Source organism: Camelus ferus, chromosome 7, assembly GCF_009834535.1.
Source record: "Camelus ferus isolate YT-003-E chromosome 7, BCGSAC_Cfer_1.0, whole genome shotgun sequence".
In the NCBI taxonomy this organism is placed as follows: Eukaryota; Metazoa; Chordata; class Mammalia; order Artiodactyla; family Camelidae; genus Camelus; species Camelus ferus.
The window spans coordinates 20,522,925-20,545,573 of NC_045702.1; the positions used below are offsets into that span (position 1 = coordinate 20,522,925).

The 22,649-nt window shown below is 33.6% G+C and overlaps 1 long non-coding RNA gene across 9 annotated transcripts in view; it reads right to left on the reverse strand.

Annotated features, from left to right (window-relative positions):
- LOC116664851 overlaps nt 1–22,649 on the reverse strand; it is a 161,973-nt gene that overhangs the window by 44,710 nt on the left and 94,614 nt on the right. For all 9 annotated transcript variants that reach the window (XR_004321340.1, XR_004321344.1, XR_004321342.1 and 6 more), the window contains exon 2: nt 5,969–6,050. This is a non-coding gene — a long non-coding RNA (uncharacterized LOC116664851). The remainder of the gene's footprint in view (nt 1–5,968; nt 6,051–22,649) is intronic.

Genomic DNA, 22,649 nt, shown 5'->3' on the forward strand with positions numbered 1-22,649 from the left:
TGCACATGCTTTTCAAGTGCACATGGAATGTAAACCAGTATTGTCCATTGGCTGGGCCAAGGACAAATCTCAATGCTTTACTAAGTGTTAAAATCATACAGAGTAAGTTGTCTAACAATAATAGTATTAAATTATAAATCACTAAGAATACAATGTCTAAAATCCTAAAATGTTTAGAATTTAAACAGCATACTTCTAAACAACACAAGGATCAAAGAAGGAATCATAAAGAAAAATAGAAATATTTTGAGCCTGCTGAGAATGAAAACACATATATTAAAACTTGTAGACTGCAGCTAAAGCAACGATTAGAAGGAGATGCATTGCACTGAGTCTGCTTGGGAAAGAAAGGTTAAAATCAGTGATCTATGCTTTCACTTCAGAAGCCAGAAGCAGAAGCACAAATTACACATAAATCATCACAATAAATAAGGGAGTAAAGTAACGAAATAGAGAACAGATAATCAAGAAAAACAGTAACATCAAAAGTTGGCCCCTGAAATTTTACTAAAATTTATAAACCCTTAGTAAGACTGGTTGGGAATAAAAACTCAAGAGAGATACAGAATTTATGGGTGTATTGAATAAAATATAAAACATTGTTATAAATCCAACAGTTATTAAAAGAAATGTAAAGAAGTATTTTGAAGAGCTTTCCAACAATAAGTACACCCACTTGAATTAAAGACTGTTTACCAAAAAAGTAAAAGAAAGCATAATTGAAATAGAAAACTGCATAGAAAATGATTATCTTTTGTCTCTTAAAGACTTGATTTTTTAAAAAGTCTTCCTACCAACAAAGTTCCAGACTCAGAGGGCTTCAATGGTGATTTTTATCAATGAAAATGGAAAAAGTTACACCAATTTCACACAAATCCTTTAATAAAACAGAAGAAGTCAGAACTCTTTTGAAATCATTTTTGCTTGTCCCATTATTACCCTATACTAATTCCTGAGAAAGACATTATAAGAAAAGTAAATCAGAAATGGATTGTGACCATACCCACAAAAATCCTTTACAAATTAGCAAATCAAATTGAACTTCTTATAAATGCCATTTATAAAACCCAGTGTATTTATCCCTGGATCCCAAAGTGATTCAGCAGATGAACAGTAGCAAAGGATACAGTAAACAAGATAATATAGAAATAATACATGATCGTTGCAATACATGAAGAATAAACATTTTTTTAATTAAAATAATAATTTAATACTTACAATAATTTAAAAATCTTATCAAATTAGGAACAGAATGGTATTTCCATCATCTGTTACAAGGTATCTATGAGAAACCCATGTCTAACATCAAACTTACTGTTAAATGTTGAATGTTTTTCCCTAAGACAGGACAGAGACAGATACATGCACCTGCACCACTTCCATTCCAGATTGTACTGGAAATCTTAGAGACAGAAATGTAAGAAAAAGACATAAAAGGCTTAATTGTACAGGAAGAAGTCAAACTCTCGTTGGAGGATGACGATTGTGTACATAGACAAGCCTGTGAAATCTACATATAAACAGTGTTATGAGGTGAATTACGTCCCTTAAAATTCATACGTTGAAGTCTTAACTGCAAGTACCTCAGAATGTGAACTGATTTGGAAATCGGGTCATAAGCAGACATACCTAGTTAATATGAGCTCGTACTGGAGTAAGGTAGGTCCCTAATCCTGGATGACCACTGTTCTTGTAAGAAAGGAAATTTGGACACACACACGCATTCAGAAAGAACATCATGTGAAAACAGAGTTATACTGCCAACAAGCCAAGGGGAAAGGCCAGATTTTTCCCTAATGCTTTCAGAGGGAGCCTGGCCTTGCCAACACCTTGATCTTGGACATGTAGCCTCCAGAACGGGAGACAATACATTTTTGTTGTTGAGGCCACTCAGTTGTGATGCTTTGTTATGGCAGTCCCAGTGAATTAATACAAACACAGCTCCTGGACTAGTAAGTAAATGTAGGTTATGGGAAACAAAGTCAACAAAAACAATTTATAATGTATTTCTATATGCTAACAACAAATAACTGGAAAATAAAATTTAAAATACCATTTACAATAACATCTGAACAACTACCTGTAAATAAATTCAACAAAAGATGTAGAACTATGCCTGAAACTGAAAAAACACTGGTAAGATAAATTAAAGAGACTGACATAACTGGGGTCATATACCTTGTACAGACTTTGCTTAGAATAGACACAATATTGTTAAGATGTTTATTTTCCCTAAATAGACATATAAATTCAATGTCATCCCAATCAAAACTTCAGCAGCTTTTTGAAGAAATTGTCAGCCTGCTTCTAAAATTTACATAAAAATGCAAAGGATCTCAAATACATAAAACAATATTTTAAGAGAGCAACAAAGGTATAATACCAACACTATTTTGTACCAAGATTTTCTATAAAGTTACAGTAATTGAGACAATGTACAATGAATAAGAGAGAAAAATATCCAGAAAAGAGATTCTAAAAATAGAACCATTACAACTCAAACAAACCAAAAAAAACCAAAACAACCCTACTCCACTGCTATATTCTTGGTTTAAATCAGTGATTCTCCAAAAACATGTTCCATAGAACATTACTCTGTAGGATGCAAATATATTCTAACAAGATTTTTTAAATCTATGAGCAAATTGCTTTGGGAGATTGGGATCAAATGAAAACTAACAACGTAGGTGTTCTTACTGCAGGGGTTCAGAAGGGTTTAATATGTAAATATGCAATTAAAATCTCTGAAGAATGTGCAGAGTTTCCCAAATTTATTTGGCTTTGGAAATGGCTTCTGTCCATATATTCTATGGGAGGGCATTTCAAGGAAAATACTTTGATGAACAAGGGATTAGAGGTGTTAAGTATACATAGATGGGGAAAGAACCATCTCCTCAATAAATAGTGTAGGAAAAACTGGATATTCACACACACACAAAATGAAATTAGACTCTTATCTTACACCATATACAAAAATTAACGAAAAATGTATTAAAGATTTAAATGTAAGACCTAAAACTGTCAAACTCCTAAAAGGCAGCGTAAAGAAAAGATCCTTGACATTGGCCTTGGCAACAAGTGTTTGGATATGACACCAAAAGTTTAGGCAACAAAAGCCAAAATAAGTAAATGGGACTAAATCAAACTAACAAATTTCTGCACAGTAAAAGCAAGCATCAACAAAATGAAAAGGCAAGTTAAGGACTGGGAGGAAATACTTTCAAGCCATATATCTGGTAAGAGGTTATCCAAAATATCTAAGGAGCCTATACAATTTAATACCAATAATCAAACAACTTGATTTTAAAAACGGGCGAAGGGCAAAGATACACATTAAAAAAAAAAAAAAAGACGAGAACAGCCAGAGGTATACGAAAAAGTGATCAACTTCAGTAATCATCAGGGAAATGCAAATCAAAACCAGAATGAAGTATCATCTCACACCTATTATGGTGGCTGTTATCAATAAAATAAAAGACAACAAGCATTGTTGAAGATGTGAAGAAATTAAAACATTGTACACTGTTCATAGAAATATAAATTTTACAGCCATTATGGAAAACAGTATGGCAGTTTCTCAAAAAACTAAAAACAGAACATCATATAATGCAGCAGTCCCACTCTGGGTATATACCCAAAGAAAACGCAGTCAGAACCTTGAAGAGATATCCATGTTCACTGCAGTATTAGTCACAGTAGCCAAAATATGAAAACAACCTAAGTTTCTGTCAGTAGATGACCAGATAAAGGAAATGTGGCATTATATACAATGGAATATCATTCAGCCTTAAAAAAAGAAAAAAAAAGAGATTGGCCCTTTGCAGCCACATGGGTGAACCTGGAGGACATCATACTAAGTGAAATAAGCCAGGTACACACACACACAACAAAACTGCAGAATCACAACTGGAATCTAAAACAAGGCAAATAATACAAGCAGAGAGGATAAGAGCGGTTACTAGGGGAGAAGAGGTAGCAAAAATGGGAGGATATTGGTTAAACAGTACAGTGTTATTCATGCAGCATAAACAAATCTCGAGAGCTAATGGACATCTTGATGATAATAGTAACACTGTACTGAATCCTGGAAATGTGCTAAAAGAATAGATTTCAGATGCTCTCATCACACACAAAAAATGGTAACTATGTGAGGAGAGATGTTAACTAGCTTGACTTTAATAATCATTTAATCATGTACAGGTGTATGAAATCATTGTGGACACCTTCAATACACCTTTACTGAAAAGAAATATACAAAATATTAATATCAGGAAACTTTCAATTGGGAATAAATGGATTCTTCAAGATGCTTTTAAGAACACTAGAAAAGAAATCTGAATAGTCAAAAAATAGGAAGAATCTGTTTAGGCTGATGTTGTGATCTGCTGCCCCCAGAGCTGAGGCTGAGAAACAAGCAAAGTGTCCTCCACTGAGTCATGGTGAATGAAATCAAACCACTGGCACGTACTGAAAAATACTGCGCAGGCATCAATTAACACAGATGCCTGAAGATATTGGAGATCTGTCTTTCTTATTCTTTAAGATTTAATCGACTTTTCCATATTTGTTATTTAGGTAGCAGATGACATGGTAGCATAAAATGTCAGTCTAATATCGTTCATCCACCTAGGAATTACCACGTTGTTTATCTGTTTTTATTTATTACTATTTAGGTACTGCTAATTTGTTTTATGTTTATTTACTCATCTGTCTTATTTCCTTCATGATATATTAGCTCATTGAGGGCAAAAAAATACACTGTGTTCATCTTTATAGTTTTAAAAGAGTCTAGAAAATTTTGCAAATAGAATAGTCAGGAAATATACATTGAATTAAGCAACTCCTCATAAAGAAAGCATATGGGCTGTTTCTGCTACAATATGTGTAGGTCTTCTGCTTGTGTGTGTGTGTGTGTGTGTGTTTGTATGTACAGATCTTTGAAACAAGAAAAACAGAAAATCCCAAGTAAATTCACAATACTTTACCATTTAGATATAATAATTAATAAGTATTTATTTTGTGACTTATATAAATAATAATTTGATTAGCATTTATTATGGTTTGGCTTTAAGTTTTAGAGTATTAAGTATTTACAAAACCAGTTTCCTCATTTTTCCCAGTTACTACAAGTTGATTTGTTCTGAGACACCCTACAGTCCTTCAGAAAGGACTTCAACTTACGATTATATTATCACTAAAAATAGTACAAGAAACTTTAATGTAATTTATTCTAAGTTAAATGTTTTCTGAATTTAAGTGATGAAGAAAATTATTTCCCTGTTCCAACTCTAGCATTACGTTATATTTTATGTGACATCTAACAGTTTATGTTAATTCAATAGTTTTGATTTGCATACATCAAATTGATTTATGAAATGCTTGAATGTCAGAAAAAACCATGTCAGCAAGTAACAAATTATCTTTCTAATTTACTAGTACTATGAAGTATATTTTGAATATAGATTTGTATATATTTTAGATATTCCAAGGAAAGAACTTCATTGCTAGTATGTCTAATTTTATAAAGCACGTTCTTAAAAATTATAGAAATCAAATCAAAATTATATATATTTTTTCCTATCAGGACACTGCAGTGTAAATCAAACAGGTGGAGAAGTAATAAAACCATTAACAACAAACACGAGTACCCAGCCCTGGAGAGGCGACACTCTGCCTACTTATGAAGAAGTGAACATAGTGTCCTACTCAAAAGCAGTATCCTGGAGGTGTATAAAAGTTCATGAAAATATTTTGTATAGCAGCCTGTATATTAATTAAATATTACGCTATATGTTGCATATAGAGTTAAGTAATTTACCTAATGACACATAACATATCACATACATCATATATTTTATTTTCTAAGCCTCAAACTCAGTAATAAACCAGTTTGGTATTTGCACAACCAAGAAGATTTTCAGTTTCTGTCTCCTAAGCACATTATGTGTATTAATAATACCTTTCTTACCTTTAGACTTAATGAAGTGGTATTAGTTTCCTCATCCATGGTTATGAATATCACTGGAAGAAAATCAGGTCCCATTGTGGCACTGAAATAAAAAGATACCAAAGGCTATTATGTAATTGTAAAGACTAACTGCATTGAAAGCAAAATCATCTTGACACAAATTATTACAATTTTTTCTGGGTAATCTGGAGGTATCATAGACTTACATTCTGCTAAAACTTTTATCTTTTATTCTGCTTTAATATCCCATTAGGTAATTCTTGAATTGATTTTAAATTTGTAAAGGTTATTTCTGTTTAGTAGTATTTTATGTAAAATTTCTAAATTGGATTTTAACATCTGCAATTGACAAGAAATTACACTCACATAGTACGAAAAGTGGTTGACTATTTTGGTTTATTTATGTATTTTAAAATTACATGTGTAATCCAAATGATATGTTAAACTATTTTTAAAAATAAAATTTTTAGCAGTTATGTTTAAAGAAAGAGTAAATCATTAATGAATCCTTTATTAAAGCTTAGATGATAATATTAGTCAATCTTTCTTTTCTTGGCAGTTAGTAGTAAAATCTGATTCTTTTGGTCCAGAATGAGGATTTTATATAAAGAAGTGTTCCCTGAATAGAAATAAGTGAGCTCCTATAAAAACAGCCCTAGAGTACAGAACACTTGGGAGATCAAGGAAGGGAAACAGTCCTTGTTTATCCTTGACCAAGCTGATATGCTCAGTTTTCTTAAAAAAAAAAAAAAAAAAAAAAAAAGCATGATCAACCTTCCTGTCAAATACACAAACTTCCTACATGGACCACATTTATGTGGCTCTTCATATGATGGCAAGTTGGTCATGTTGTATTTCCTTCCCTGAAGGATACAGCCAATCAGGAAAAGAAAGGGGAAAATGAGTTCAGCCCTTCTTGCCAGAACCCATCTTGTTTCTTGTCGTCTATTCAGTAATTAAAGCAACCTCCAAGAAAGTGAAACTTCTGTATTCAACTGAACCTTGGGGGAAAATGGCTTCTTGATGCATATCCTGTCCACCTTTCCTTGGTTAAACGTGATTCATGTAGTGTTTGTGGTGCCATCATCTGGACAGAGCAGAGAGCAGAAAAAGGAAAGGGTGGGGGGGGTGATATCAACTCTTCCTTTCTTTGGTGGGGGGGGTTAAGTATACACCCGTGAAGCCATCTCCACAATCTACGCCATAAAATGCTCATCACCTCCCAAAGCTTCCTCCAACCCTTATTATTATTATTATTATTATTATATTATTATATTATTATTATTATTATTATTATTATTATTTCATTATTATCATTGTCATTATCATTATTATTATAAAAACAATTAGCATAAGATCTACCCTCTTTACAGATATTAAGTATTCAAATAGTACTGTTAACCATAAGCTCTATGCTGTGCACTAGATCTCTTCTTGTAGCCACTATGAAAAACATTATGGAAGTTCCTCAAAAAATTAAAAATAGAATTATCATATGATCCAGGAAGCCCACTTTCTGATATATGTCCAAAAGAATTGAATTCAGATTCTCACAGGAATATCTACACTCTCACGTTCACAGCAGCATTACTCACAGTAGCCAATAAATGGAAACAATCTAAATGTCCATCAGTAGACGAATGCAAAAAGAAAATGGAGAATATTCATGCAATATTCAGCCTTAAAAAGAAAGGAAATCCTGCCATTTGCAACAAACATTAATGAATCTGGAGGACACTATGCTAAATGAAATAAGCCAGACATATCACAAATGCTACATAATTTAGCTCTTTTTTGTTTTCATGGTTTGTTTGCTGGTTTTAAAATTCTTTGTCAGATTTCTCTCTATGGATCTCATACTTCTGATACTATTGCCAGTTGCATAATTCTTTTGATTTCAGTTTCTGATTATTTGTTATCCATACCTAGAAATAGTATTGATGTTTGCATTTTGGTCATGTATTCTGCAACCTTACAATTCTCACTAGTTTTTTTGTGTATTCAGTTGGATCTTATACATGGAATGTTGCCTACAAATAAATATTTTCTTTCTTTCCATTCTAGATAATTTTTATTAGTTGTTCTTACCTTACTGCACCAGTACAATGTCAGATGATGTGGTGGAGAACAGATATTTTAGCCATCCTTAGAGGGAAGGCATTCAACCATTCCCATTTATTGTGATGTATAATTACCACAGATTCCCTGAATTAGGAAGAGCAAGGTCCCTTTTATTCACACTTTTAAGAGTCTGTAATCATGAATGGATGTTGGATTTTGTCAGATGATCATGTTATGTCTTTTTCAGTTTGTCGATGTGGTGAATTACATTCGTTGATTTTTTTTTTAATGTTAGACAAACCCTGCATATCTGTGAAAACCCATATTTAGTTACAATGTGTCATCCTTCGCATATATTGTGGAATTCCATTCCAGAAAATTTTGTTTAGAATATTTTCATCTGCTTTCATGGCATGATGCTGGTCTGATTAGTTTCCTAATCTTGTAATATCTTTACTTGGTTGTGATATCAAATAATATTGGATATATAGAATAAATTAGAAATTATGCTCTCCTCTTTAATTTTCTCTTTTGTAGAAACAGCATATTTCTTCCTTAAATATTTGGTAAAATTTACTAGAGATTCTATCTGTATCTGGAGTTTCTTTGTGAGAAATTTTTAAATAGAAATTTAATTTTCTTAACAGACAGAGTTATTCGGGTCGTCAGTGTATTCCTGAAGGAAGTTCGGTAGTTTGCGTCTGTATTGGTTTGCTAGGGCTGCCATAATAGAGCACCACAAATTGGGTGACTTAAACACCAGAAATTATTGTCTCACAGTTCTGAAGCTTAGAAATCCAAAATCAACATTTCACAGGCTTGCTCTTATTCATGCAGAATCCTTCCTTGCCTCTTCCTTTCTTCTGGTGATTGGTTGGCAGTGTGATTCACTGTCATTCTTGGACTTGGAGGTGCACCACTCAAATCCTCTACATTTACATGGTATTTTCCTTTTATGTCTTCATATCATCTCTGTATGTCCAAATTTCTCCTTTTTTATAAGGACACCAGTCATACTGGACTGGGGCCTACCCTAGTGACTTCATTTCAACTCGACTAAATCTTGTAAATAGGCCGTATTATGAGGCACTGGGTTAGAGCTTCAGCATACCTTTTTTTGGCAGGGGGCAAAATTTCACTAGTAACAGTGTCTTTGGGGGAATTCCTCCATTTTATCTCTGTTCAATTTATTGCCACAAAATTGTTTACAAGGTTCTCACTTTTCTTTTAATATCTGTACATATTCTAGTGTGTCAGCTCCACTCCCTGACACTGATCATTTTGTGTCTTCTAGCTTTTTTCCTAATTCAGGGTAGCTAAGAGTTTTTCAGAATTGCCTGGGTTGATTCTCTGTCAGAGCCAGAAAATTCATTCCAGTAGTACATTTGGGCAAGCATAGGATGCACCTCGTCGACTTAATCTCCTGGATTGCTGTGCTTTATTGCCTGACATCAGGCGCTTTTAGAACCCTTATTCTATTAATTTGGTTCCTCTTTTGGTTGTTTCAGGCAGTAGGTTAAATCTAGTCCCTATTATTTTATCCTTACTGGAAATATTCTTACTAATTTATTTTTAAAAACTATTTTGCTTTAAAATATATTGATTTTTTACAAAGACTCAGAATATTTAAATACAATTAATCAGAGCATGCTCTGTCTCAAAATATACTTTAACAAACAGAATATGACACTTCAAAATAATGACTTTGAGGAAAGAAAGTATTTCTCACTTTGAATTGTTTGAATTTATTTTTTAATATATTTTAAATATTGTCATCCATGACAAAATATAAAAAAAAAAACAGCTGATGAATTCAACTTATACTTGAAAAAATATCTTACGGTTATACATGGATTTCATTTTATTTTATTGACTAGGTTAAAAATAGACAAGGGAATATTGTCCCTTGGTGAAAATCAAGTCATAACAAAAATGAAGTGTCATTACTAATACATGACTATGTTTATCTATTTTTGTTACCTTACTTTATGAAAAACCTTTATAAATATATATAAATATTTATATATAAATATTTATGTATAAACTTTATATAAATATTTAACTTGCTTCTTCTTGATGTTGTTTCAAAGTAAACAGATTATATACAACTGACATGAAGCTAAAGTATTTTTAAACCTGAAACAGTTACTCTATCCCAGAAATTTTAAAGACATAGCATTTTTGTAACATCCATTCTTTTTAGTTTGACATTTATTTCGCTTTTCAGGACGAGAATAAAGTAATAATTGGAAAGTCCTTGTAACCTGCAGATAGGAAGAAGTTATCCCCACTTACAGTGTAGGAACAGGCAAACTCTACTATCTTTTGAGTAGTGACAGCATGAAGAAAGCTTGTGAAGCAGATAACTCTGATCCCCTGTCATCACCTCTTGTCACCAGCACTTCTCAGCACCTGTGTTTTTGTTTTGTTTTGCTGTTTCCTCTTTAGGTATCATGTGCTGTAACCATAATCAGATCTTCCTTTACTGACACTGCAGAGCCTAAGTGTGGTCACCAAATAATCACTTACAATTTCAGAGACAATTATGTTTTGCAGAAAGGAAACTTATAGGCCAAAGTAGTAATATTGAAACAGTAAAATTAAACAGAATTGACCAAAGATGGAAGAGATTATTTTTAGTTGCTTATTTTCTTGTTTATATTCAAGTGAATTATTATAAAGGTCCAATATTACATCATGTGAAATGGTATACAAATATGAGTCTTACGATGACCTCTGATTACATCTTAAGGTTTTGTCCAATTATTTACAACAATTGTGAGAGAGTATTATATATTCATATTCATTATAAATACAAGCCTATAAAATAATTTTCAATGAATCACTTTATATAGGAAAAAACCACAGAAGAAAAGGTTGAATCACATTTGTACCCTAAGACTATAAGTCCCTGCATTCTTCGGGATTACATGGGGGACAGCAGTTCCTTTTCAGGAGCTCACCCTGTGTATACTTTTCTGTCTTGGAATTACTAATTTCTATCTGCTTCTTGTAAAATTTTCTGTTAGCAAATCAAAAGCTAAATAAGAAATATGAAGTTATCCTAAGGTAGGGCCCCTCTGTGAATATTAACATACTAAAAGTGTAATTCAGGCTGTTTCACTCAGAATGCTCCTTATGGATGGTTAATTTTAAAAATTCATATTGATAAGATATAGATAAAATAAATGTGGTTCCGCCCATGTTTAGTCAAGGCTTCCCCACCATTTCTCATGAAAACCTAACTAAAATTTTATGCAAAAGAATACAGAGATTATTAAATATCCTTTAGGCATCTATGAACATGTGTTTTCATAGTTGCATTAACTGTCTCAGACACAGATCTCCAGCTATAATGAAGAGTATCTCTTTGCTTTTTTTTCTTTTTTAATAGATAGGTGAGAAATTTTGAGTAGCCAGTTAATCTCAAAAGATATATAGAGGTTGTTTTAGAATTGATAATGAATGATAAATTCATTTCCTAACAGCTGTTTAAAAAAGACATATACCTTTAGGAGCAATGGCATAGTCTAATCTCATTTAAGATAAATTTCAGGTTCTATTATTTCAAATATTATATTCATCACATTTTTCTAGAATTTAAATGATAAAATATGCCCTGGAGGAAAAATGAAGTTTTTCAGTCTGAGATAGGCCAGGCATTTGAAACACAGTTATGTTAATATTTTCCACATAAAATTTATTATGAATAATGATTCATTTTCTTTGGAATTAAGGAGCTATAATACAGTTCCATTTGTCTTCCTGGATAATGTTCTCCTCCTTGTGCTTTGAAGCCTTAGTCCCCAGGCTATAAAGAGATACTACCTAATACATTTTCATTTGCTAACTCTAAAAACTTCTGAAATAGTACAAACTAAATTCATGTTACCAGTGAAGTTTCAGGATGCATACATACACATGGGTCTATTTTTCCCTAAGCTACAGATAACTAGCATTTCCTCTACCTTCCAAATCAAAGTAGTAAACATCAGCCAGATGGCCTGATTGAATAAAATCTGGGTTTTGTGTAGATTTCTAGAATAACATTTCATTATATTTTACCTACTCGCCCCAAGTTAAGGTAGAAATCCACAATCAGCTCATATTAGAAGGTATATCCCTAACATAAGCTTCTCATTCTGTGCTAGTACCCTCAGAGCTGAGAGTACAGTTGATGTAATGTTTATGAATAACTGATGACCAGATCATTTTGTAGGGGTTCTTGAGTTGAGGAATAGTAACATGGAAAGTAAGAGCAAGGCTCAGTGATAAGACAATATTTTAACCACTTACAACCTAGACTCAGCCATTCTTGAATTTCAATGATGCCAACAGTGAAGACAAAAAAAATCTGTATGGTCCTCTCTACAATCAACCCAAATTTATAGACTTCCTTCACATTAAGAGAGAGGCATTATCTTATACCAGAATATAATTTCCATAAGCATTTCTTTCTCCAGAAGCAACTACACATTTATTTCCATCTCTATGGTCATTTCCATTTGAACAGTATATTCATCCTGCAAACTGTATTAATCTTAAAATTAAGTTGATTTTATATCTTCCATTCAGCCTATCACCGTTCAACCCCATCACCTCTTGCTCCCCAGACCCTGGCAACCAAACTGACCTCTGTGTTTTTCTTAGCAGCACCATTCTCCTAGTGGTTAAAGCAAAGATCACAAATAAATTTATACCTCTTCCACCCCCTTACCCCTGTAATAAAATGACCAATGTGTTGTAAAATTCTCTAGAAATCAGAAACTGAAGAACAATGGGAAAACTCACAAGTACATGTAAATTAAACAACGCACACACTTGAACAGCCATCGAGTCAAAGAGAAAATCAAAAGAAAAAACAGACAATATCTCAAGACAAATGAAACAAAGATACAACATACTGAAACTTACAGGATACAGTAAAAGCAGTACTAAGAGGGAAGTTCATGGTGACAAACATCTGCATTTTAAAAAAAGAAATAACTCAAGCAACTTGATACCTCAAGGAATTGGAAAACAATAAACAAATTAGCCCAAAGTTAACAAAAGGAAGAAAATAATGAAAATTAGGACAGAAGGAAATGAAATAGTGAATGTAAAAATAATTTTAAAATGAAAAAGGAGACACTACAACTGATGCCACAGACATTTAAAAGTTAAGACAATAAGGGACTGTTATGCACAACTATACACCAACTAACTGGACAACCTAGGATAAATAAATGGATACAGTTTTAAAACGTACAGCCCGCCAAGACTGAATCAAGAAGTAGTAGAAAACTTGAACAGACCAGTAACAAGTAAGAGGACTGAATTAGTAATCCAAAGCCTTAAAGAAGTGAACGCCCAGGACCGGGTGGCTTCAGGGGTGAATTTTACCAAAGCTTTAAAGAATTAACACCAATCCTCTTTAAATTCTTCAAAAATAGAAGAGAAAGAAACAGTTCCAAACTCATTTTTAAAGGTGGCATCACTCTATCAAAGACACCACATGGAAAGAAAACTATAGGCCAATATCCTAGTGAAATGGGTGTATCTAAATATCAGCAAACCAAATTCAAAAGCACATTTGTAAGGTCATGCACCCTGCCCAAATGCGATCTATCCCTGGGATGTAAGAATGGGTCAACATATGCAAATCAACAAATGCAATACACCTCATAACAGAATAAAAGGAATATCACATGATCATCCTAAAAGATGCAGAAAAATCCTCTGATAAATTCAAAGTCCTTTCATGACAAAAACTCTCAACAAATTAGGTATAGAAAGAATTTGCCTCAAAACAGTGAAGGCCATATGTGAAAAATCTCTCAACTAATATTATACTTAATGGTGAAAAACTGAAATCATTTCCTATAAGATCTGGAATAAGGCAAGCATGCTCACTCTTGCCACTTCCATTCAACATACACTGGAAGTCCTAGCCAGAGCTATTAGAAAAGAAAAAGAAATTAAAAGCATCATTTTTTCCTCAGAATTTCTTGTATCTACCCTCCCTTTGTATCAAGCTGTCACTGGCAGAGTCTAGAATCTTAGTACTTCATACCCAGCACACTGCAATGTCTTTACACTGGTCCACCCCCACCGCTAATCCCCAACTCCTTGGGTCTCTTCCTTTTTCAAGATTAGACTTCTGAAATGCTAATAGCATTCATCCTCTGATTAAAAAATCAAAAAATTGACATAGCATCCAACACGTTGCAGGATAAAGGCCATAAGATTATGCATTGCATTAATGATATGGTATGCAATAATCTGCACTTAAACTCCATTTTGTCTGCCAATTTGTAATATGAGCTTTGTGATATGAGCCACCAAAGCCGAATCAAACCAAATCCTTCACGATTAATTGACCACATCTTGTACTTAATCTGTCTTCTGCCCAATACCAGACACAATGTAAATATACAATGTTTATAGGTGCAACAATGTCACATTATCATGGAAACAAAAGTTCAAAGAGTTAAATGCAGTGTGTATTATCTTCTATTATTCTAGCTCATTTTGTGCCATTAGTGTATTTTTTGAAGACTCTGAACTTAATGTGTGGGCTGTCAGCTTACAGAATTCTAAGGGGGAAATTATGACAAATACTGTGTGTGTTGAATTGAAAATAGGATAATCATGTTCCTTTGAACATCTCTGAAATGCACATATACTAGGCAATTTGTATTTCTTAAATTCTGTAATTCTACTTGCTAAAAGATTTTCATGCTAAAAGATTCTTTTAAGATAAAAATAGACAAGTGAAGTCTTAAGTGGAAGTTGTATTTTGCAATAAATTTCAGAATCTCAATTTCTGAATATATTTTCATATTAATGCTGTTGTTGAATATAAATGTTAAGTATATATTCACAAATTCCATAATAATTTTACTAGTGAAATATTATTCAGTTTAAATTACACATATTATCTGTGCCAATGAAAATATCCTTTAGAACCCATTTTTGATGTTTTAAATATAAATTACATTAGTAAATATTTTAATTTAAGAGATATTTCACTCACCTGATTTCTATAAATTTTACTTCAGGTAAAGAAAAATTGTTATAAACAAGTCTTTATATTTAAAACAGGATAAACTACTTTTATATTAAGAAATGTATTACATGTTCTTTCTTATATTTGACCTTTCATTTTCTATTTTATTTGTGGTAATTTAATAAAATAATATAAAATGCTGGCATTTAAATACATTGCAGGAAAGTGCGCCACTCCCTTAAATTAAGGTATTAAAACATGAAACACATCTCCTTAAATTAACATTTTATTATCTCCCTATGTCCTTTAATGCATTTGTTAACTGTAATATTTGAACAATGTATAAATAACATTCCATGAGATGAGTAGATCATACCTTTTTTTTTAATATTGCTAAAAGACGACAAAAGGAAGAAGCAACAATAAAGAAAGAAAAGAAAATGAAAAGTCTACCATATAGCCATGTTTGAAAGCATAAACGCATATTCTATGTTAAATACAAGTAGTAAAACAGTATGTCACACACACACACACACACACGAACACACAGTTATACACCATATTAAATCAGATACAGGGCCAGGTATATGGTCTTAGACGTGTGTTAACGTTTTGTCTGCAACGTGAAATTGGGTTTCTTAATGAAATTGATGGGTAGTAGAAACCCTCTATTACATCTGGGATGAAAACTTGGCCCCATATTCTCTGCTCAGTTGCAGCTACTTGATGAATTTGATTACTCTAAGTACCTTATATGAGTGGAATCATATAGTTTTTGTCTTTTTGTGACTGTCTTATTTCACTCAACATAATGTCCTTAACGTTGATTCATATGGTAGCTTATGTTCGAATTTCCTTTCTCTTTAAAGCTGAATGATGTTCCATTGCATGTATCTACCACGTTTTACTTATCCATTCATCGTCGATGGGCCCTTGGGTCGCTTCCCCTTTTGGCTGTTCTGAATGCTGCTGCTATGATCGTTGGTGTACTCTCCTTAGGTAAGTATCTCTTTTGTAAACTCCATGCGTGTACACACCCTTGCCACATAGAGCAATGAGCTGTGGTGATAGGTGTGTAAGTGACAATCAGTATCCAAATCTGCCTGAACCCCAGTCAATCTTATGAAAGAACTGATCAACTGTGAGCTTTATTACTATAAATTATTTATGGAATTTTTTTCTTTGTTTGAAATTTGGAGAGTTGGACAGTGTCTAACATTATATTGATTCCTAGTGTTAGGGTAAAGCAGAAACACAAAAGAGAAAAAAATAATGCACATACAACTGGCCACAGTTAATACAATTCAACATATAGATCTACCACTTTTTCCATTTTAAAATAGTGCTTTGTAGAGGAGGGAGGATATAGCTCAAGTGGTAGAGTGCATGTCTAGCATACACAGGGTCCTAGGTTCAATCCCCAGTACCTCTAAAAATAAATAAATAAATAAACTCCTCCCCCTGCCCCCCTAAAAAAGAAAAAAGGAAACAGAGAGAAAAAGTAAAAATAAATATTGCTTTCTATTTGACTGATTTATATGTATGGTCCCTATGATACTTCTCCAGTTGTACTGCAAGATAAAATGACTTAGTGCAAAAAATAAACACTTGTGGCAGCGACAGGCAGTGTTATCTTTTAAAATATGTTAACTTTTAATGTATAAAGTTGGTTTCATTATAAAAGCGTAATCTTGTGAGTTGTTTTATTGTCTTAGAAAATTCCATTAAAAATAACAATGGTGCCAATATAAAAAGCAAAATCTAATCTGAAATTTACTGCAGGGCATTTTTCTTTCAGGCCATATCTGTGTTTGTTAGTTGTCATAAAATAAAAAATGGAAACTGGTCTCCATGTAGTAGAATACTAAAATATGCTTATCAGGAATGAATATGTTACAACATAAACTGTGTCACAGCATTTGCAAATATATATTTAAATAGAACTCCCAAAAAGTTTTATGAGTGTCAGCTCCACCCCATCCTTATTCATAACGACTGCAGTCTGGGCACCCATAAAGTGTAACATATCAGTCACATACAGAGCAAAAACAATGATTAGATTACAGAATCCTAGTTATCTGTCTACCATATATTCTCCATTATTTTTTAAAGAACACTAGCTAAAGATGTGGACACGTCCTAGGTGATAGTTACATTTCCAAGCAGAGACTTTTGGATTCTGCTTCCCAGAAATTTCCTAAAGGAGGGCAGACTCTGCTGGGTACTTGTTTCATGATTACCTCTCCCTCCTTCTTGCTTCATAGAATGTGAATTTGATGACTAGAGTTACAATGGTTGTCTTATGAAAATGAGTCAGTCCTTGAGTTTGGAAATTTGTCACAAAGATCAGAAAACAGATAAAAAGAAAATGGATTCCTAATTAAAGACTTCACAAAAACGACATTAACCCTGGTTGCCTATGTCTGGAATCCTTTCACATACAAGAAACATAAAACAACTACTTTCTTTAAGTAATTATTATTTTTTATGTTGTTACTGTTTTATAGAGATACACTTAATCATTACCAATATATAGTTTGGTACCTGGAAGTCTCTATTGCAATGAACAGATTGTCAAGCATGGAGTTGACTGAATGGACAAACCGGAGAGCTGATGTTTCTTGTTATGTGATAAAATATTTGTCAAATTGTTACCTGCCCTATATTAGAAGGCAGATAACATGCCAACCAAGGTTGTAATGTTACAACCTCTTCTATTATCCATCCATCAATCAATCAATCAATCACACAAGCTCAGTCTTCTTGGTCACTGTCAGTTGATAAAATGGAGTTAGAGCCGGAAGGGCAATGAGCAAAGATCAGAGAAGTAAGTCTTGAGGAATCTAACTGCCGATAGCTTGCAGCCTAATTTCACTGACAGTTCATTAACTTGGAATCTAGCTGGGATGAATTCTGCTGTGTTCTGACTTGCTACACTTACCAACCCTGGCTGTTAAAGGGCAGAATCAGTAGGAGATACCATGGTGGCCAAACCCTTTCTAACAATTTTCCTGAGGGGTCTCTTGCCATACGACAGGAGCAAGCATGCTGGCAAGAATCAGAATAAAGCATGACGTTCCTCCACAAGCCTATTATTTCAAGTCAATTCAAAATAGTCGGAGTTATTTTAATGAGCAGGAGATGGGAAAAACATAAAACTCAACATGTAAAAAGTGAGACTCTTCAAGCTTAACAAGTCTGTCTGGATGAGAAGTTTAGCTATGATTACCTATACCTAAAACTAATTGGAGGAAACATGTTACACAATTGTTAGTATTTGTAAGTTTTTTCATAGCCAGTGAAACCACCTTAATTTCCTTAGAATGCAGTCTCCCCTGAACTTTTCCCAGAAGAGGTATACATCTCCCAGAAGGAGTACCTTCCCTAATGACCATGTCACACATGGTTGTACATGACAGCAAAGCAGAGCTTCCCGGAAAGCGAGCCACATGTGTGTGTTCATGTGTGTGTGAACAGATATACATGATAAATATGTAGAGAAAGAGAGAGGGAGAGCTGGAGGGAGAGACAGAGACAGAATGTAGAGGATGAGATGTGTTACCTAATTTATCTCATTAACTATCACAAAAAAAAATCTATGAAATAATTAACAATATTGTATTTTTTCTTTTTACAGACTAGGTAATGGAACTTGTAGTTACAGTGGGAGTGATGCTGTTCCGAGCTTTCTATACCCTAAGTTGAAACCAAGAGCCATGATGGATTTTTAAATTTCTATTATATTTAGATTTTTTAAGTTATCTGTCAAATACTGATTTTTTAACTTTTTTGCCCTATATTCAGAGTAGGGCCAGTATAGTACTAATTCATGGAAATTTGTTTAACTTTCTTATGGTTCAACAGGTAGACAGGTTTTGAAATGATTACATATATTTTTTAATTACTTGGTGCAGGATATGAAATGTTCTATTATCACATCCAGTAGTTGTTTTGTTCACAATATTTCTATCATTTGCATTTATAGAAAAATGATACTAACATAATGTTAATCGAAGAACTAGTTACTAACATTACTAAATTTGTTATTAATGTTGAATATACAATGCTGATGTTCAAACTACTACTATAGTTCATAATAACGTTCACAATAATACTGCAGTAAAATTATTGAAGAGTAACATACAGTTAATCCGTCTTATTTGTGGATTTCACATTTGCAATTTGCAGTACTTTTGCCCCCAAATCCATACTCGTGCCGCTTTCCCACTTTCTCATTCGTGGACGTGCACATTCAGAGAACTGGAGCAAATTTTAGTCATCTAGTAGATACGTGTGTTCCTAGCTGAGATCATACAAGGCAATTCTCCGTCTTCTTGTTTTAGCTCTCGTGTTGTCAATAAGAATCCTTTTCTGTCAGTTGATTGCCATGCTTTTCCCATTTTTGTGGTTTTGGTTGCTTTTGCTCCTTAAGATAGCCCGTAAGCATAATGCTAATGTGCTCTGATCTCTAGGTGTCAGAAGCCTATGGTGTACGTTGTAGAGAACATACGCACGTGACACGTAAGCTTCATTCAGGCGTGGGTCACAGTGCTGTTGGCTGTGAGTTCAATGTTAATCCAACAACAGTATAAAGTAAGTAAGTTGTTATGAAACAGAAATACACACAAGACAAGGTTAGAGGCCAACTGGTTGATGCAAACACGGTGCTCACAGGAACCTAACCTCGTGCTTCCTTTAGGAGCGGAGTTTCAGTGTGGACCAGTCTGAACCGACTGAACACTGATCTTCACTGCAATTTTACAGACCGAAACATAAACAATGAGACTCAACCGTAAATTTGTACAATATTCCATTGTAATGGTTGACTTGTCAATTTACACATCCTGAAAGAAGTGGGGAGGCCGTGATCCTAGGTTATTCTTGACCCAGGCAACTATAGAAAGATACCAGTTTCATTTTCAGATAAACTTCCTTATCTCCTGGGCCAATGTGTCATTCGAACAATGAAAAATTAACCATAACGTCTCAAATTCATCTAATAATAGGCCCATGTTCAGCGTTGTCCCAAAGGTATCTTTTAGGGATGCTTTGATTTGATCAAACCATATTAGTGTCGACATAAACTCCACACATTGGTTTTTATAATTTGTATGTCTCTTCTAATCTACAGCAGTCCCTCTCAACCTTTTTAAAAAACGTATTGACATTTCAAAGAGGTCAGGCCAATCTTCCTATAAAAATTTTGAGCTTTCTGTACATACCTCACTGTTTCCTTGTGGTAGAGTATAACTCACTTAATGAGTCTCTGTAATGTCTATACACACTGGCCAGCTGTGTTAAGACGAAGCATTTTAGCAGGATTATGTTACAGGTGATGCTTCTGCATTTCTTATCAAATACAACACGACAGGGCAGCACGAGGCATTCAGTGCCTGGATAACCCTCTATTCATGATGCTATGTGACTGGCCACTTGTTTAAGATGACAGATTGATTTTTTTCCCCCACAAAGTTACATTTCCTCCTTTCAGACCTTATTTATTCTATATATTAATACTATGATGCTCTGCGAAGATCTGGTTCCACATCAGCTTTCACCTAATAACTTGAGCACCCATTGATCATTAGTGCCTGATTCAGTACTGACTTTCTCATCTTACAGGCTCTTCTATAATCATAAACTGGTGTTTTTCAGTAAAGAAGAGCATTCCTGCAGCGAAGGGAATATATGGGTAAACTAAACATAGAGTCCTATGGGAAATGCAGGGTTAAAGTTTGACTCTCTAAACTTAAACATTTTTAGATAAGAAATTGATGGGATAACCACGTCCCCTGGCAACATCTGAGGCGTGTTGTTGGCACTCTTTGTATAATTCCGGATTTGTATATATTAAGGCTGAAAGCGTCCTGACTGAGCAGGAGAGGCCTTTCGTGACGACCCTTGAGTTGCTTTGATGCGATCCATTCTATTTATGTAATATATATACACACACATTCCACTTTCTAGAGTGTTAGTCGTGCTCCCTTTCTCTTGTTTCTGCTCTTCTGTTATTTCACGACTTTTCAGTGGACTGAAGGAAATGTTTCTGTCAGCATTAGCACAGTTATTCATTATTATATAATTTAGGTATGTAACTATAAATGATACAACTAGCAATAACACTGAAATTTAAGGTGTCTTTGCAGTACTTTTGGTCACAGGAATATACTTCCCATGACGGGTCTACAAAGTACCCTGTTATAAAACATCTGAAATACTTAGTTTCTCTATTTGATTTTACTACTTTCAGTTTTACTTTGTTGTTTTTGCTTTAATTTTGCTTTACTGAAATTGTAAGGCATTTACAGAGTTCAAAATTAAAATGATAAACAATATATTAAGATGTAATGAGTCCAATTCATGTTATCTCTACTCCTTTCCCTCTCTCCCCCACATTCAGTAGTTTACAGTTACATTAGTTACTAGCTTAGCCTTTCAGTGTCTGGATTTCTAAATGTGACTATGAATTTGAAGACAAATATGAACATAAATATGTATTTCCCACACTTTATAATATATTCTATATTTTGTTGATATATGAACTTGCTTTTGACTGTATACAAATATTCTCTCACTTTTGTCATTTGATTTTTTACTATGTTTATGATCTTTGTAGTTGAATTTACTGAATTTTTTAAATGGCTTCTGGATCTTTAGTTGTAGCTAAAAAGACATTCCTACATTAAAGTTATAAAAGAATGTACCTCTTTTCTACTAGTGGATTTTAGGTATATTTTGGAACTTATCTTGGTTTGTGGTGTAAGGTATGAATTCAGTTGTATCTTTTTGCAAATAGCTGTCCATCTATCAACACTATTAAAATGTCAGTCTCATTTTGGCTATTTAATAAACTGATGTCTTATTAAAGAAGTCATATATTTACAAACCTCAGAATGAGATCGTATCTTTCATAGGTGGACACTTACCCTAGGTTTCTGAAAAGAATTTGAGTATTTCCAAAAAAGTATTTCATGCCTACAATCTTTATAGTTTAATACAATTCAGAAAGGCTGAGGGATTCTAAAGATTCTATTTCTGACCACATGATTGTAAACTATTCTGTAAGAAAAGGAACTATGACATATTCATTGTAAAAAGACTGTCCTGAAGTGCAACTGAATTCTAGACAAATAGAAGGTAACCAAAAAAAATGATCTTATTAGGTCACGTATCTAGCAAGAAATACACTAAAAATAGGAGATTCCCTTTACTTGAAAGAAATGGTATAACAACATCGAAAGATTTAGTGAAAAGGTGGCAACGCAAGAAAACTACTGTTCATTGCCTTCAGAGACTGATGGGCGTGACGCGCATCATAAAGAGGAATTATGGGGCCTAACAGATGAGAAAGTATGAACAAAATCATCTAACCATTTAAAATTAGACAAAAGTCCCAGGGCAAAGTATCTACATTCTTTATAACATGAAAACAATTCGTCCGTATGCTATCACAGAGAACAGTGCAGAAGTGACTTCGTACCCTATCATTAAGGAAGATCACATCCGAGCGGTCCTTAAGCAAGGTGAAGGGCTTTCTCTGTGTCTGTATACACAGGTGATCTATCTGTTATTTATGTAGAAAGTTAAGACGGTCAAGAGTTAATTCAGTTTCCTCACTTGCAGAAGCTACAT